This window comes from Mobula birostris, chromosome 2 (assembly GCF_030028105.1).
Source record: "Mobula birostris isolate sMobBir1 chromosome 2, sMobBir1.hap1, whole genome shotgun sequence".
Lineage (NCBI taxonomy): Eukaryota > Metazoa > Chordata > Chondrichthyes > Myliobatiformes > Myliobatidae > Mobula > Mobula birostris.
Genome location: NC_092371.1, coordinates 63573772 through 63588849, shown reverse-complemented (window position 1 = coordinate 63588849; position 15078 = coordinate 63573772). Strand labels below are relative to the sequence as shown.

Below are 15078 nucleotides of genomic sequence, written 5' to 3'. Positions count from 1 at the left end.
CACTTCACTAATGTGGATGTAAATACATCTGGGCGATAGCCATTGAGACAGGTCACGACAGTCTTCTTGTGTGCCCGTATAATTGAAGCCTGCTTGAAGCAGGCAGGTACCACACACTACCGAAGCGAGAGGTTAAAGATTTCAGTGGGGCCAGCTGGTGGTGCAACGACATCGGCACCAGACCCGGGAGCGGAGGTTCCCGAGTTCGAAACAAGTCAGGTCCACCCCCCAAGCATGCTTTCCATCTGTGTCGGGTTGAGTGTCGAGACCGCAACTCGACCTCGTAAAACAAAGGGAAAATACTGCAAAAATGTCTGTATGAGGAGTGGCGCGCCACACAGTCTCTCTCTCTCTTGATCTGCGCCTTGGAAAAAGCCATGAAAAATCCATCATCACGGACGCACACACGGACACGTAGATGCGCACGCACGCACATGCAGACGCATACGCACAGACTCGCACGCACGCAGGCACATGGCAAAAAAAAGATCTCAGTGAACACACCAGCCAGTTGGTCAGCATAGGTCTTTAGTACCTGGCCAGGTACCCCGTCCAGTCCAGATATTTTCTGTAGATTCACCCTCCTGAAGACAGCTCGCATATGAGATTCAGAACTGAGATCCTAGGATCATTGAGGGGATATGGGGGGTAGCAATGGTTTACCCATGTTCTAACAATCAAAGCAAGCATAGAAGGCATTGAACGCATCTGAAAGTGAAACCCTGCTGTCTCCCATGCCACTTGATTTTACTTTGTCTGAGAACAGAAGTTGATAGAAAATAGAAAAACATTGCATGAAGTGAAAAATGAAGATCTCGATTGTGTATCACCAGCGGAGTGAACATATGCGGCTTAAAGGAACGCTGATTGTGAAACAAGCAAAGGTCTACTATGATGAACTGAAAGCTGAAGGTAATTGTGAATATTCAGCAGACTGGTTGCAGAAATTTAAGAAAAGACACAGCATTAAATTTTTAAAGCATCTGCCGAACACGAAAATCTAACACCAGGACAAAACTATGATGCTGATTGTTTTTATATCTTACATAATGGCATTACATTTTTTATACGTCACAGATGAAAGTCTAACACCAGAACAAGTCTGCAATGCTGATTATTTTTATACTTCACTTAAAACCTGAAAAAAATAAAATACAAATACAATGTATTGTAATCTTTTAATCAAAACACAGCATTGTAAGTGGAGACTGAAATCCTGCCACCGCTTGTTGTTGTTCAACAGCTGATTCAGGTATTCTCCCGATGCTGCTGTACTGTTTTTGTTACACTGCACACGTTATATTTTCATTATATTAATGGTATGTAATCATCTTTACTGTTAAGTACAGATGTGTGATGAACAAGTGTACGACAAAGACTGCACATAAATTCACAGTCAGAAATGGTGGCAATTCCAAACTATTCCATTAAATATTCCAAAATTCAAAAAAATTCCAAAATCCAAGGCACTTCTGATCCCCCATATTTCAGATAACTGGTACTCACCCTATACTAACATCCATAAATTGAACATTTACACACGCTAAGTGTTAGTTTTTCCAAATTTATGTATGATATTAACAAGTTGTAAATAATCACTGAGAAGGTAAGAGTGCCATAGAATCAGTTACCATGGACACTCATTAAACCGAACTTCATTGATTGGTTCAAAGAACCATCAGATGCCTTTTAAAAGATAACAAAAAGGGAAAGAATGGAATGACTGTCCAGGATATTGCTGTTATTTTAAGAAATAATACAAAGCAGGAAGGGATATTGTATTATAGATTACATGGTGCTCACGAATTCATGAATTGTCAGTGAATCAATAACAACACAGTCATTGAAAACAAAAAGAAAACTCCAACACTTGAAGTAAAAATAGAAAATGCCGTTAGGCAGGACGTCGAATTGATTTAATATTTCCGGTAAAAGATCCTTCATCAATACCCTTCATCAAAATAATGATGCAGGTCTGACCTGTGGGCTTTCTCCTGAATTCTTAGGAATTATTTAAAAAATTACATTTATGCATTAAGATTTTAAAGTAAACATGATGAACTGCAGCATCTTCCACATTTGTATTTTAAGACAAAGGTAGTTTTTAAACAAAAAATATGTACAAGGACATTTCTAAATCTGATTTCTAAATGGACATTAAACCCATGAACACTACCTCACCACTCCTTTATTTCTGTTTTTTGCACAACTTATTGTAATTTAACTACTTAATATAGGTATACATACTTACCGTAATTCATAATTTTCAATATTTATCATGTATTGCATTTTAGTACTGCCACAAAGTTAAATGCCATGGGATATGCGGGTGCTATTAAAACTGAGTCTTATTACCAACAAGCACAGTGCTGGTGCAGTCTGTTGAGATCATCTTTTACTCCTATTGATTTTAGTTTCTTTGTATTCTGAAAGAACTCCAGGACAACTGACTTACGGGGTCAATACCAGCAGCCCAGAACCTTCGGGAAGAAATGCTTGAAATTATCATACAACATCAAATACACTGTGCATTCTGCTCTATACCATGACTCAAAGTGTGGAAATCTTCTTTCACATTTTTAAAAATTTGATTGAACGTTTACTTTGATGTTAGTGTTTGGAACCTAAGTACACAAGTGGTAAATTTTAACTGACAGCAAGTTTGCCAATTTAATTGTAGTTTAAAGTGAAGCAATGTCAAGCATTGATTTGGTTTGAAAAAATGGGGGTGGCAGCAATTACATTAACTCGTGTATATCTTGTTTGATCGACTAATCACATTTAAATCTGAAAGATGGAGGACTCATTCTTAGCACAGGGCAGCAGCATGACAAAAGACCCTTCTGGAATCGCAGCCACAGGGAAGTGAGGCAGCGAGACTGAAATCACATGGAATGCCACAGAGAAAAACAACACCACAGAGACCAAAGCAGCAGATTGACAGAGACACGTACAGAATATAGAAATCCTACAGATAGGCCTCAATAGGTATGGGCAAAAATCCAGTTAGTAATTAACATTCAAATTCTGCGTTAACAGGACGAGAAAATGTGTAATTCAAGTAACAATTCCATACATGCCAATTCCTTTTTTTCTCCCAACATGTTGTACTCATTTCTAAATGACAGCCCATTACCATTAATTCAAACACAAATTCTCTACCTGTAAAATTCCTGGCAGGTTTTCACTGCATCATTCATCATAGTAATGATAGTTACTTTGCCTTTTAATGCAAACTCTGCATTTGTAGGAGGCTACATTCTGTTCAAGGTCAGTAGAAAGACAGTGGGAACAAACAAAATAAATACTTCCAGTGTTAAAGTGCATGCAGCACAAATTAATAAGCATGGCAGAGCATCTCCTCGCAACAGCTGTATGAGCACTTTTATGAATTAAAGAAAAGTATTTCCTTTAGACTAAACAGTGGAACAGCATTGCCTGCTTAGTTCACAGGATGTGAAGATACCAGCTCACTGTAAAGATATTATATTCTTGGAAAATCAGAAAGACTCTGAAGTATATGGAAGAGGGGTCTATTAATCCCACCATGTTCAATGCGGTCAAGATTGGACATAAGGTTAATCCTATTACCCAGCCAATCACAGATCAGAGGGACTTTTTTGCCAGTAAAATAGATGTGGATGATTGCAGCATGACAGTATGCTACAACACTCTGCATGATGTGATAACATGTGGATAGAGACTAGGGGTAGCCTGCCCCATGTGACGATGATTTACAAAGATCATTGACGGTGCATTTTGCGAAGTATGTGAAAGAATGAATCTATTATCAGGTGATAAACTGATCATTTCTAATTATCCTCCGACTGTTCCTGAAACTTCTTTCATTTCTTTTATGTCTATTTTTTTCTTTCAAATGTGATTCTGCTACTGTTCGAGCCTGTGGTCGACATCTTGGTGGCAAGTTTTTTGGGCCGATTGAGTGATCTGGCGCATTGCTGCCTCTGAGGGTGTTTTCAGTGAAGCATTTGGTTCAAGGCCAAGAAAGCTAGAGATGGGGTGTAAGCCCATGATTGATTCAACTTCTTGCTGATCTCACTCATTAAAGCGCTGAGGAAAATTGAAATCATTGAGGTGATTGCAGAAGGTGAGTGGGTGTTCAGCGCCATCTCTCAGCCTCTCACTCTCTGCTACTGGCGGAAGGTGTCTGTGTGTGACAGTCTCTCTCTCTCTTGCTCATTGCTCCCGAAGGAAGGTCCCTGGACTTGAATGGTCTCACTCACTCCTTTGATGCCGGAGTCCTGGGTCTTGAGCAACCTTTAATCAATGCAACTCGTGGATTGGACTCGATAGTTTACATTACGATGTGTTTCTGGTTTCTGGTTGCTTCTGTTTTTGTTGCTCTTTTGGGTGATTTTCAATGAGGGCAACCTGCAGATAACAAACACTGAGCTCAACTGAATATGCCTGGACTCTTTTAATTTTGTTTTTTATATTCTGTGGTTTTCGCTCTTTTTTTGCTTCCATTTGTGTGATTTGTGTTTCTTTTTGTGTGTGGGTGGGGATATGATGTTTATTCTTTGAACAGGTTCCATGGTTTTCTTTGTTTCGTGGCTGTCTGTGGAAAGATGAATCTCAGGGTTGTATACTGCATACGTACTTCGATAATAAATGTACTTTGAAATTTGAAGTGATAAGAAATTTATTCCCACTTTCATTGCACTCTTTGTGATATAAATCCATTGTTTCACAGTATTGCTACTCTGCATAACACATCGGTGAATTGGCATATGATGTTTTGCAGATGTCAGCTACCTCACAAGTTTAGGACACTCTGTTGTCACCATTCTGACATAGCTACACACCAAGGTTGTTTGGTTTGATGTAGAATGTTGTACAATTACAATAAAGTTGAGATGAACCAACTGAGAGTTTTAAATAATTTCTCTTTGCATGCCATCATATCAAGTGCCTCAAATGCTTCAATCATATCAATTATGCATGAACTGTAATCCAATTTATGCTAGAACACAGCGAACAAGTCACAGCAATGTCTAAAGTGCAAGCTTATAGCTGGCAAATGTTTTATTTTTGTTTGCTGAAGCATTTACCTTCACTAGAATCCGAAGAGCACTCCTCCATAAGGATTGACAATTTGGCAAGCTGCCATGAAGAGGCAAATAATGATTTGCTTTATTATTTGTCTTGAAGGAAGCATTAGTCTAAAATCAGTATTTCTGATTCGAATATATGGAAATTTGTTTAGCTGAAGATTCTATACATATACAGCGATAAGTATTTAGTATTTTAGCAATGCTGAAAAAAAGCTGCTTCGCTATTAAATAGTTCAATCATTCTCCAAATCAGGAAAGCTTGTGACTTCACTAAGGAACTGCAGTATAAATGAATAGTGTTTCACAATTATCTCTGTTCTCCAAGGTAACTGATCTAGAGGTTTTTTTTTGCATTTAAAGGAATCGTCCATCTGAATGCAGTCTTCATAAATTCAACAGGAAATTAGAAAGAGAAATGGCTGAATCAAGGTCATCATATCCAAAATACCAGATGGAAATTCAGCTTTGAATTAAAATGCTTTTGTACATTATTGTAGAATTGTCAAAGTGAAAATATATGGAACTTTATTTCTGTTTCCTCTTTTCTTGAAGGATTTCGAATCAAGCATAATATGATATAATGCATTAAAAATATTAGCACAATTTTGATAGATTTTCCTCCATGACAACATGCAAAATGTGGTACCCAACACGTAACATACCGCCAAGGCATCTGCCTGGTATTCGTTGAGCATTTCAGGGTATTAGTGCTCATTCGATCCAAAATCCTAAAGAAAATTCTTTGGCTTATTTGTGTGAAATTCATGCACATTTACAAAAACACAAAAAGAATTCATCCCATCCTATTGAGGAGAGTGAACATAATACTTTCAGTTAACACAGCGTGTTGCCAGGCAGCACACTTGGCCTTACACCAGTACAGCTTCTGCTCCAGTATACTACATAGTGACCAACATTTACATACTGACACACTGGGGGAAACACAGATTAATCCGTCTGTGGTTCAGTGTAGGTGTCATCGTGTCGCCTAGTAGAAAATGTGGCACTGTTGTTCAATATTGAAGTAAATTTATTATCAAAGTACCTCCTATACCTATTAAAGTGGTCGCTGAGTGTACGTTTGTGGTTTTCTGCTGCTGTAGTCCATCCACTTCAGGTTTGATGTGTTGTGCGTTCTTCTGCACACCACTATTGTAATGTGTGGTTAGTTGAGTGACTGTTGACTTCCTGTCAGTTTGAACCAATCTGGCCATTCTCCTTTGACCTCTCTCAAAAACGAAGGCATTTTTGCCCACAGAACTGCAGTTCACTGGGTTTTTGATTGTTTTTCACACCACTCTTTGTTAGATCTAGAAATGGTTGTGCGTGGAATTCCTATGGGATCGGCAGCTCCTGAGAATCTCAAAGCACCCTGACTGGCACCAACAATCATTCCAGGGTCAAGGTCATGTGGAGCACGTTTCTTCCCCCATTCTCATGTTCGGTCTGAACAACAGCTGAACTTCTTGGTCATGTCTGCATGCTTTTATGCACTGAGTTGTTGTCACATGATTGGCAGAATAGATATTTACATCAATAAAACAGCTACAATGTGTATGTCACCATATACTGCCTTGAGATTCATTTGTTTGTAAGCATTTACAGGAAAATGAAGAAATGCAATAAAACTTATGAAAAAAACAAGCATAAACAAAGACTGACAAACAACCAATGTGTAAATAAAAAATTACTGAGAACACAATTTATAGAGTCTTTAAAAGTGAGTCTATAGGGGGACTTCCGGTTTTTATTTACTGTCATTAGAAGGAAAAATCTGAGAGCTTCTTTAGCCCCAATGTCATCATTGTTCTTGAATGGCACTGAAAAGTTATACTATTCTCTTAATTTATGGTATTTAAAAGTACACTTTACTAAAGGAGATTAGATCTAGATTTGCAATTTAAATTAGAATTTTGTACCATTCTTCAGCCTGAACATAAAACATAGAGCAGTATAGCACAGGAAAAGGCCCTTCGCAGTGTTTTTCCTCACACGGGTTAAAAAAAAGATGTTGCTAGCCTTTTCTTACCTACTCAAGACAGTAAAAGGAAGTGTCCCATTATGTTCAACAGCTTTCAATAAAAAAACAGGTTCACATAATTTTAATTGGATTTACTTTTAGTACCAAGCTCAGCTTTTTCATACTCCAAACCAGCCACTTACAGAATTTCAACAGCAACACTTAAAATATGTCCTTCTCTTTCTGAGCATTGCAGATGCAAAAATAATATTCCTGTAATCAGGCTCTCACGCTTGTACATGAGCACTCTGTATTCTTTTTGGTAGTGGAAGTGACTCCAACGAAATGCAAGTTCAGTTCAACAAGCAGAAAGTTCACCCTCAGTGAATCAAGAAAGAGCAAACTGAATGTAAATACTTAAAAATATCAAAACTTCTTTAAAAATGCTTCACGGGCTATAAATGCAACAGAATTTTTTTTAACAAAATGTAATGCAATACACGTCAGTTATTAATCACAAGTGTTTGAACAATTGTTCACAAACCAATTCACCCTTCAAACATTAATTGACCTATGATGTTATTTACTTAACAGAAACAACCAGACAAAGGGATCTAATTTCAAAAATCCCTTTTTTATTGTTGTGCTTTCCCCCTGTTCAATTGCAAATATTTTTGAAATGCTATCATGTAATATTCCATGGCAGTGTAATGGTCACACGGTCTACCACCAGCCCCAGGTCCAAACTGCACCACATCTTATAATAATAAAGTTTGCATTTTAACTTCTCTTTACCAGTCCCATTGCTGAAATCACCAGCTTCTGCCCAAGCTTCTGCCCTACCTTCTGTCCAAGACCTCTTTCAGAGTCGATGCCTCCAGAAGACACGGTACATCATTAAAGACCCTTCACACCCTCTCCATGAACTGTTTGTTCTTCTGCCATCAGGCAAACGTTACGGGAGCATCAAAACTAAAACCACAAGGCTATTAAACAGCTTCCTCCCACAGGCAGTCAGACTGCTAAATAGCTGCTCTACCTGACTCTGCTTTGGACACTTTTAACTTGCACTGGACACTTATAACTTGATTTTAACTGACATGAGGCTGTTATGTTTTACTATTTATTGTTATGTTTATTATTTAGTGTTGCGTTTTGTTATGTTATGATTGCACTGTTCCTGGGAAACGCTGTCTCATTCTGCCCTGCAGAGCTGATGTACGGTTAGAATGACAATAAAGTTCTTTGAATCTTTGAATCTTTATTTCATAATCTATTACAAAATCACCTGATTCTTATTAGTAAATAATGAAAATCTGAATTCTCTCTTGTAAATTTTCTCAGAGTATAAGACCATAAGACCATAAGATATAGGAGCAGTATTAGGCCATTTGGCCCATTGAGTCTACTCTGCCACTTCATCACGACTGATCCATCTTCTCTCTCAGCCCCAATCTCCTGTCTTCTCTTCATATCCCTTCATGCCCTGACTAATCAAGAATCTATCAGCCTCTGGCTTAAATATACCCAGTTAACATGTACTGTGGCAATAAATTCCACAAGTTCACCACTCTCTGAGACTCCTCATCTCCGTTCTAAAAGGATGCCCCTCTATTCTGAGGCTGTGTCCTCCGGATTCCCTGATGAAGACTGCAGAGTTTGTCATCGAAAACATCGGTTAAAATTTCTCACTAACCAGCCTGCTAAGCTTCTCATCATTTTGTAAACCCCCATCTCAGCTTCCTTCACAACAGGGAAAACAAGCTCAACCAATCCAGTTTCCCTTCATAGCTGAAACTTTCGCTCCCTGGAAACATCCTGGTAAATCCTCACTTTAGCCACTCAGTGGGATCCTGCCCTTCCTATAGTGCGGCAACCAGAAATGCAAACAATACTCTAGCTCTGGTGGCGCAAATAGATTTTTCATGAAGTTCTACTGTGATCCCCATCAGCATTTTCTTGTGCTCTCACCTTTGGGATCTATAGACTACTCGGTCTCCTGGAGCTCTACCAAGAATAATGTGTGAACATTATTAGACCTTCCAAAATGCCTCAGCTCATACCTATTAGTTTAATATTCCAGTTCTCACTGCTTCACCCAACTTACCAGCTGATCAATATAGTTCTGCAAGACTATTCTCACCATCATGATACCATCAATGTTCATATTATTTATAAACTTATTAATAATTCCTATCATATGCACACAAATCTTTGTAAATGACAGACAGTTAGAATCTAAGTCCTTACCCTATGGCATTGGTTAGAAAATTCCAATCATGAAAACAACCCCTACCATCACCTAGACCTCTTATCAGCAAACCAACTTTGGATCCATTTTTGCTACTGGCTTTCAATTCCAGGAACAGTAATTTCTTGGACCAATCTTCTGCATGGGTCTTTGTCAAAGGCCTTACTTGATGTCTACTTAGATTAACATTTCTGAATGTCTTTGGAATTCAAAAATATTCAATACTTTATACTTTATTATCACCAAACAATTGATACGAGAATGTACAATTATCACAGCAATATTTGATTCTGCGCTTCCCGCTCCCTGGATTACAAATATTAAATATTAAAAATAGTAAAAATTAGTAAATATTAAACATTTAAATTATAATTCATAAATTGAAAATAGCAAAATGGAAAGTAAGGTAGTGCAAAAAAACCGCAAGGCTGGTCCAGATATTTGGAGGGTACGGCCCAGATCTGGGTCAGGATCCGTTCAGCAGTCTTATCACAGTTGGAAAGAAGTTGTTCCCAAATCTGGCCATATGAATCTTCAAGCTCCTGAGCCTTCTCCCGGAGGGAAGAGGGATGAAAAGTGTGTTGGCTGGGTGGGTTGTGAAACAAGTAAAATTATTTCATAATATAGTCGAACGCAGATAAAATTAGCACTCAAACCTTCACTCTGGCAAAGACCATAGGACATAGGAGCAGAATTAGGCCATTTGGCCTATCGAGTCTGCTCTGCATTCAATCATCGCTCATCCTTATTTTCCCCTCCTCAGTCCCACTCCCTGGCCTTCTCCCCAGAACCTTTAATGCCGTGGTCAATAAAGAACCTATCAATCTTTGCCTTAAATACACCCAACAACAGTCCTCCACAGCAGCCTGTGGTAACAAATGACACAAATTCACCAGCCCCTGGCTAAATGAATTTCCCCAAATCTCTGTTTTAAATGGACGCCCCTCTACTCTGAGGCTGTGCCCTCTTCTCCTAGACTCCCCCACCTAGGAAACATCCTTTCCACATCTATGCTGTCTAGGGCTTTTAACATTTGAAAGGTTTCAATAAAATCACCCTCACCCTTCTAAATTCGAACGAATACAGACCCTGAGACATCAAACATTCCTCGTATGATAACCCTTCCATTCGCAGAATCATCCTTGTGAACCGTTTCTACATCATTTCTTAGATAAGGAGCCCAAAACTGTTCACAATACTCAAGGTGAGGCCTCAACAGTGTCTTAGAAAACAGCTGCATCAGATCACTGTTCATCTATTCTAGATTTCTCTTGCAAGGAATGCTAACATTGCATTTGCCTTCCTCACCACTGGCTCTACCTGCAAGTTAACCTTTAGGGTGTCCTACACAAGGGCTCCCAAATCCCTTTGCATCTCAGATTTTTGGATTTTCTCCTCTAGAAAATAGTCTGCACCATTAATCCTTCTACCAAAGTACATGCCCATAAATTTTCCAACATTGTATTTCATTTGCCACTTTTTTGCCTATTCTCCTAAACTGTCTAAATCCTTCAGCAGTCTTCCTGTTTCCTCAACACTACCTGCCCCTCCACCAATCAACTGTAAATGTGGCAACAAAGCCATTTATTTCATCATGTAAATCATTGATATACAGAATAAAAAGAAGTATTCCACAACACTGACCCCTGCGGAACACCACTTGTCACTGGCCACTAACCAGGCAAGGATCCTTTTATTCCAACTCGCTTCCTCCTACCTATCAGCCAATGCTCTAACCATGCCAGTAACTTTCCTGTAATACCATGGGCTCTCTACTTGGTAAGCAACCTCATGTGTGGCGCCTTGTGAAAGGCCTTCTGAAAATTCAAATATACAGCATCCCCTTTATTTATCCTACATGTAATCTCCTCAAAGAATTCCAACAGGTTCATCAAGCAAAATTTTCCCTTCAGGAAACCATGCTGACTTTGTCCTATCTTGTCCTATGTCACCAAGTATTCCATCACTTCATCCTTAACAATTGGCTCCAACATCTTCCCAACCACTGAGGCCAGGTTAACTGGTCTATAATTTCCTTTCTGCTGCCTCACTCCTTTCTTGAGTGACATTTGCAAATTTCCACTCCTCTGGAACTATGCCGCTGCCCAATGAATCTTGGAAGATCATTACTAATGCTTCCACAATCTCTACAGTTACCTTTTTCAGAAGCCAAGGGTGCAGTTCATCTGGTCCGGCTGACTTACATACCCTTAGGTCTTTCAACTTTTTCAGCACTCACTTCTCTTCCCTCCCACCCATCAACATCTGGCACACTGCTAGCAAATTCAGCAGTGAAGAATGATACAAAATACTTATTTAGCTCACATGCCATCTCCTTGTCCTTGTTATTATTTCTCCAACCTTATTTTCTAGCGGTCCTATATCCACTCTCATATCTCTTTCACTTTTTCATATATTTAAAAAAATCTTTTTCATCCACCTTGATACTGCTTGCTAGCTTGCTTTCATATTTCATATTTTCCCTCCTAATGATTTTTTTAGTTGCTTTCTATACATTTTTAAAAGCTTCCCAATTCTCTATTTTCCTGCTAATTTTTGCTTTGTGTATGTCCTCTCTTTTGCTTTTACATTAGCTTTGACTTCCTTTGTCAGCCATGGTTGTACTATTTTGCCATTTGAGTATTTCTTTGTCTTTGGAATATATCTATCCTGCACCTTCTTCATTTTTTTCCAGAAACTCAAGCTATTGCTGCTCTGCTGTCATCCCTGCCAGCAGCTCCTTCCAATTTACTTTGGCCAATCCCTCCCTCATACCACTGTAATGTCCTTTACTCCACTGAAATACTGCTATTTCAGACTTTACTTACTACATATACAGTCCAAGCTGAACTCAATCATATTGTGATCACTGACTTCGAGGGGTTCCTTTACTTTAAGCTCCCTAATTGCCGCTGGTTCATTACATAACACCCAATCCAGTATAGCTGATCCTCTAGTAGGCTCAGCAACAGGCTGCTCTAAAAAGCCATCTCATAGTTATTCAACACATTCGCTCTCTTGAGATTCATTACCAACCTGTTTTCCCAATCTACCCGCATGTTAAAATCTCCCATGACTATCAGAACATTACCCTTTTGACGGGTGTTTTCTATTTGCTGTTGTAATCTGTAACCACATCCCAGCTATTATTTGGAGGCCTGTAAATTGCTTTTCTTGTGATTGCAAGACCTTGTTGGACATAGTTAATGTGGAATGCTGGAAGTTCGATTCACTGATTTAATGGCAGACGACTGGGGTGGACAGCAGGGGAGCTGTGTGGCCTCAGTTGCAGCGAGGGCAAGGCCTCAAGCCATGGTGTCACCTGTTTATAGCCACTCAGGAATGAGGATTTGAGTCAGTGTGCGCCAGTGTGGTATGGCGTCCAACTTGGATTCAGTACTGCTCCCCCCAATGTTCGCTCAGCAGAAGATAAGCCATATTGTATTCGCCTGCAGATTTCTGTAACATTCACAGACTCAGAACCTTGAACCATATTTTTGCTGTGACTGCATTTTACTAATATCTTTATGTGCTTCCTATGTTACATATGATTCCTAAATGGACATTGGACCCATGAATGCTACCTCATCTTTTTTTTAAATATATATTGTTGTGTATGTGGCCTGGTTACGCAACAATGCTATTAATAAAAACGCTAGAGACGGGAGTTAAGTTTCATGGTTCTTTACTGGCAGAAACTGAACTCAGCACACACGTACAGATCAATATGCACCTGATAGCGCAGGCTCAATATACGCCTAATAGCACATTCAACGACGTGTTACTAAAACATAAAGTAGTCCCTTATTATACTGTAGGCTATACGGTACATTCCTCCCCTTTTATTTTAATAGTGTATCAACTTTTTTACACTGGGGCACTATGCTAAACAAATATGTTTACCATTATCATACAAATGCCTACCATTTGTTTACTTAGTAACTTAATAATTTCAAATTAAAACAAACTAATGTAATAATATCAAATTATAACAAGCCTTTCTTTTACTTTTGGTCTACGACCCATTTATAACTGAAGTCTCTGGGGGATCTTCACTGCCTCTCCGGGTAATGTCTCTCAATAAACTTGTTTGTTTTAATACAGATTTCCATATAAAAGTCATGAAAAGTTGACCTCTGAGCATAGGGAGTTAAGAAGTTGTGCGCCTCCAACTTGCTAAGATTCCTAGGCAGCAGATCGCCTCCATATAATGAAGACTCCTCTGTACAGCTGTCCTAGATATATACGCATCTTTGTGCTATCACTTGTCTTCCTTACCCATATCTCATTTGTTCCATCTGAGCTAGTTACATAGCCAATCTTTGTATTCCCCTTAGATTGCAAATAGATAGCCTGAGCTTTATGATACCATCTCTTATCGTAACTAGCCGTCTTCTATTCGTGCCTCATATTTTTGTGCTGGTGATTCAGCAGGAGTGCTGGGAAGATGCTCAGGAGAAGACGGAGATACTGGTCTTTTTGGAGATTTAAGCTTATTGAGAGATCGCAGATCTTCCATTATCTGTTCATCTGTTAACAAGTAATTTAACTGTGCAGATGCAGGTTTTCGTCTTTTGTCTGTAATTGGAACAGGGTCATTTGGTCTCCTCCTTAGTTTCCCAGTCATTATTGGCTTTACCTCCATAGAATCTCCTGTGAGTTCCATTGTTAGCCTCTCATTCTCAATCATCTTTTTCTTCTCTTCTAACTCAATCTTTTTATCTTCAAATTCCTTCACTGCTGCTTTCTTCTCTTTAATACAATTCCTTTCTACTTGTTCTGCCTCCAGTTGCAGAAAAGGCTCTGCATTTCGTATTCTTTCCTTGTATTGTTGATATAGTTTCTTCATCCTTTTCTGATACTCCTGCAAAGTGTCTTCCTGTAACTGCTGTAGCTGTCTTTTGAGGGATGTCAATTTCTCCTGGTACATCTGCTCTTTTACTTCCAGGTAGTCTTCATCATCCTGCTTATTGGCAATATCTGTCTCCCTTGCATCCTCTGTATCTTCATCCGAGTCACAGCCACAGATATTGTGTTCGCTGTCATCATCGACACTGTCGAGCTCCTCCTCATCGTTGTAATAGTTGACAATGGGTGAGAGGAGAGCTGCGGACATCTTCCCCACCGAGCTGCCCTCCTTTGTTGACATATCTAGTGCCTTGAGATGTGCCAATCCAACTGGATTTTCCTGAGCCATTCACGTCCCAGCAATAGTGGTCCTCTATTTTTCAGTACATAGAGGTTCAGCTGCTGTGTTTTGTCTCCATAGGTCACTGTCACTTTAATTTTACCCTTCGGACGCACTCTCTGTCCTGCATAAGTCTTTAGCAGTAGTTTAGTTCGTTTCAGAGATATGTGAGAAAACAGTCATTTGTAGTTATGTACAGAGATCACTGTTAAAGCTGAGCCTGTGTCCAACTCCATTTTCAGTCTCACACCTGCCACTTGTGGAGTGATCCATATTACTCTTCAATCATCTGTCTCTTTCACACTGTGAAGTTGCAGACAAGACAGTTCACTTTCATCTGAGTCATTTTCATCAGAACTGCTTTCTTCCATTTTGTGTACATTGTTGTGTTTTCCTTTCTGGGGTTTCTTGTTTCTCTGTACTTTGTCCTTTTTCTGCTGTTTACTAGCTTTGCATACTCTGCCAATGTGGCCCTGTTTGCCACAGTTTCTGCATTCTTTGTCTTTAAACCAACAGTCATTCATGTCATGTGACCCATTCCCACAACTGTAACATTTCTTTCCTTCATTTCTGTTCAGTGACATTTCACTCGTAGCATATTCCA

General features: G+C 39.2%; 1 pseudogene; it reads right to left on the bottom strand.

The window, feature by feature from the left end:
* Positions 1–13471: 13471 nt before the first annotated feature.
* Positions 13472–14402, bottom strand: LOC140208461 (sin3 histone deacetylase corepressor complex component SDS3 pseudogene; annotated as a pseudogene).
* Between the last annotated feature and the right edge of the window lie 676 nt (positions 14403–15078).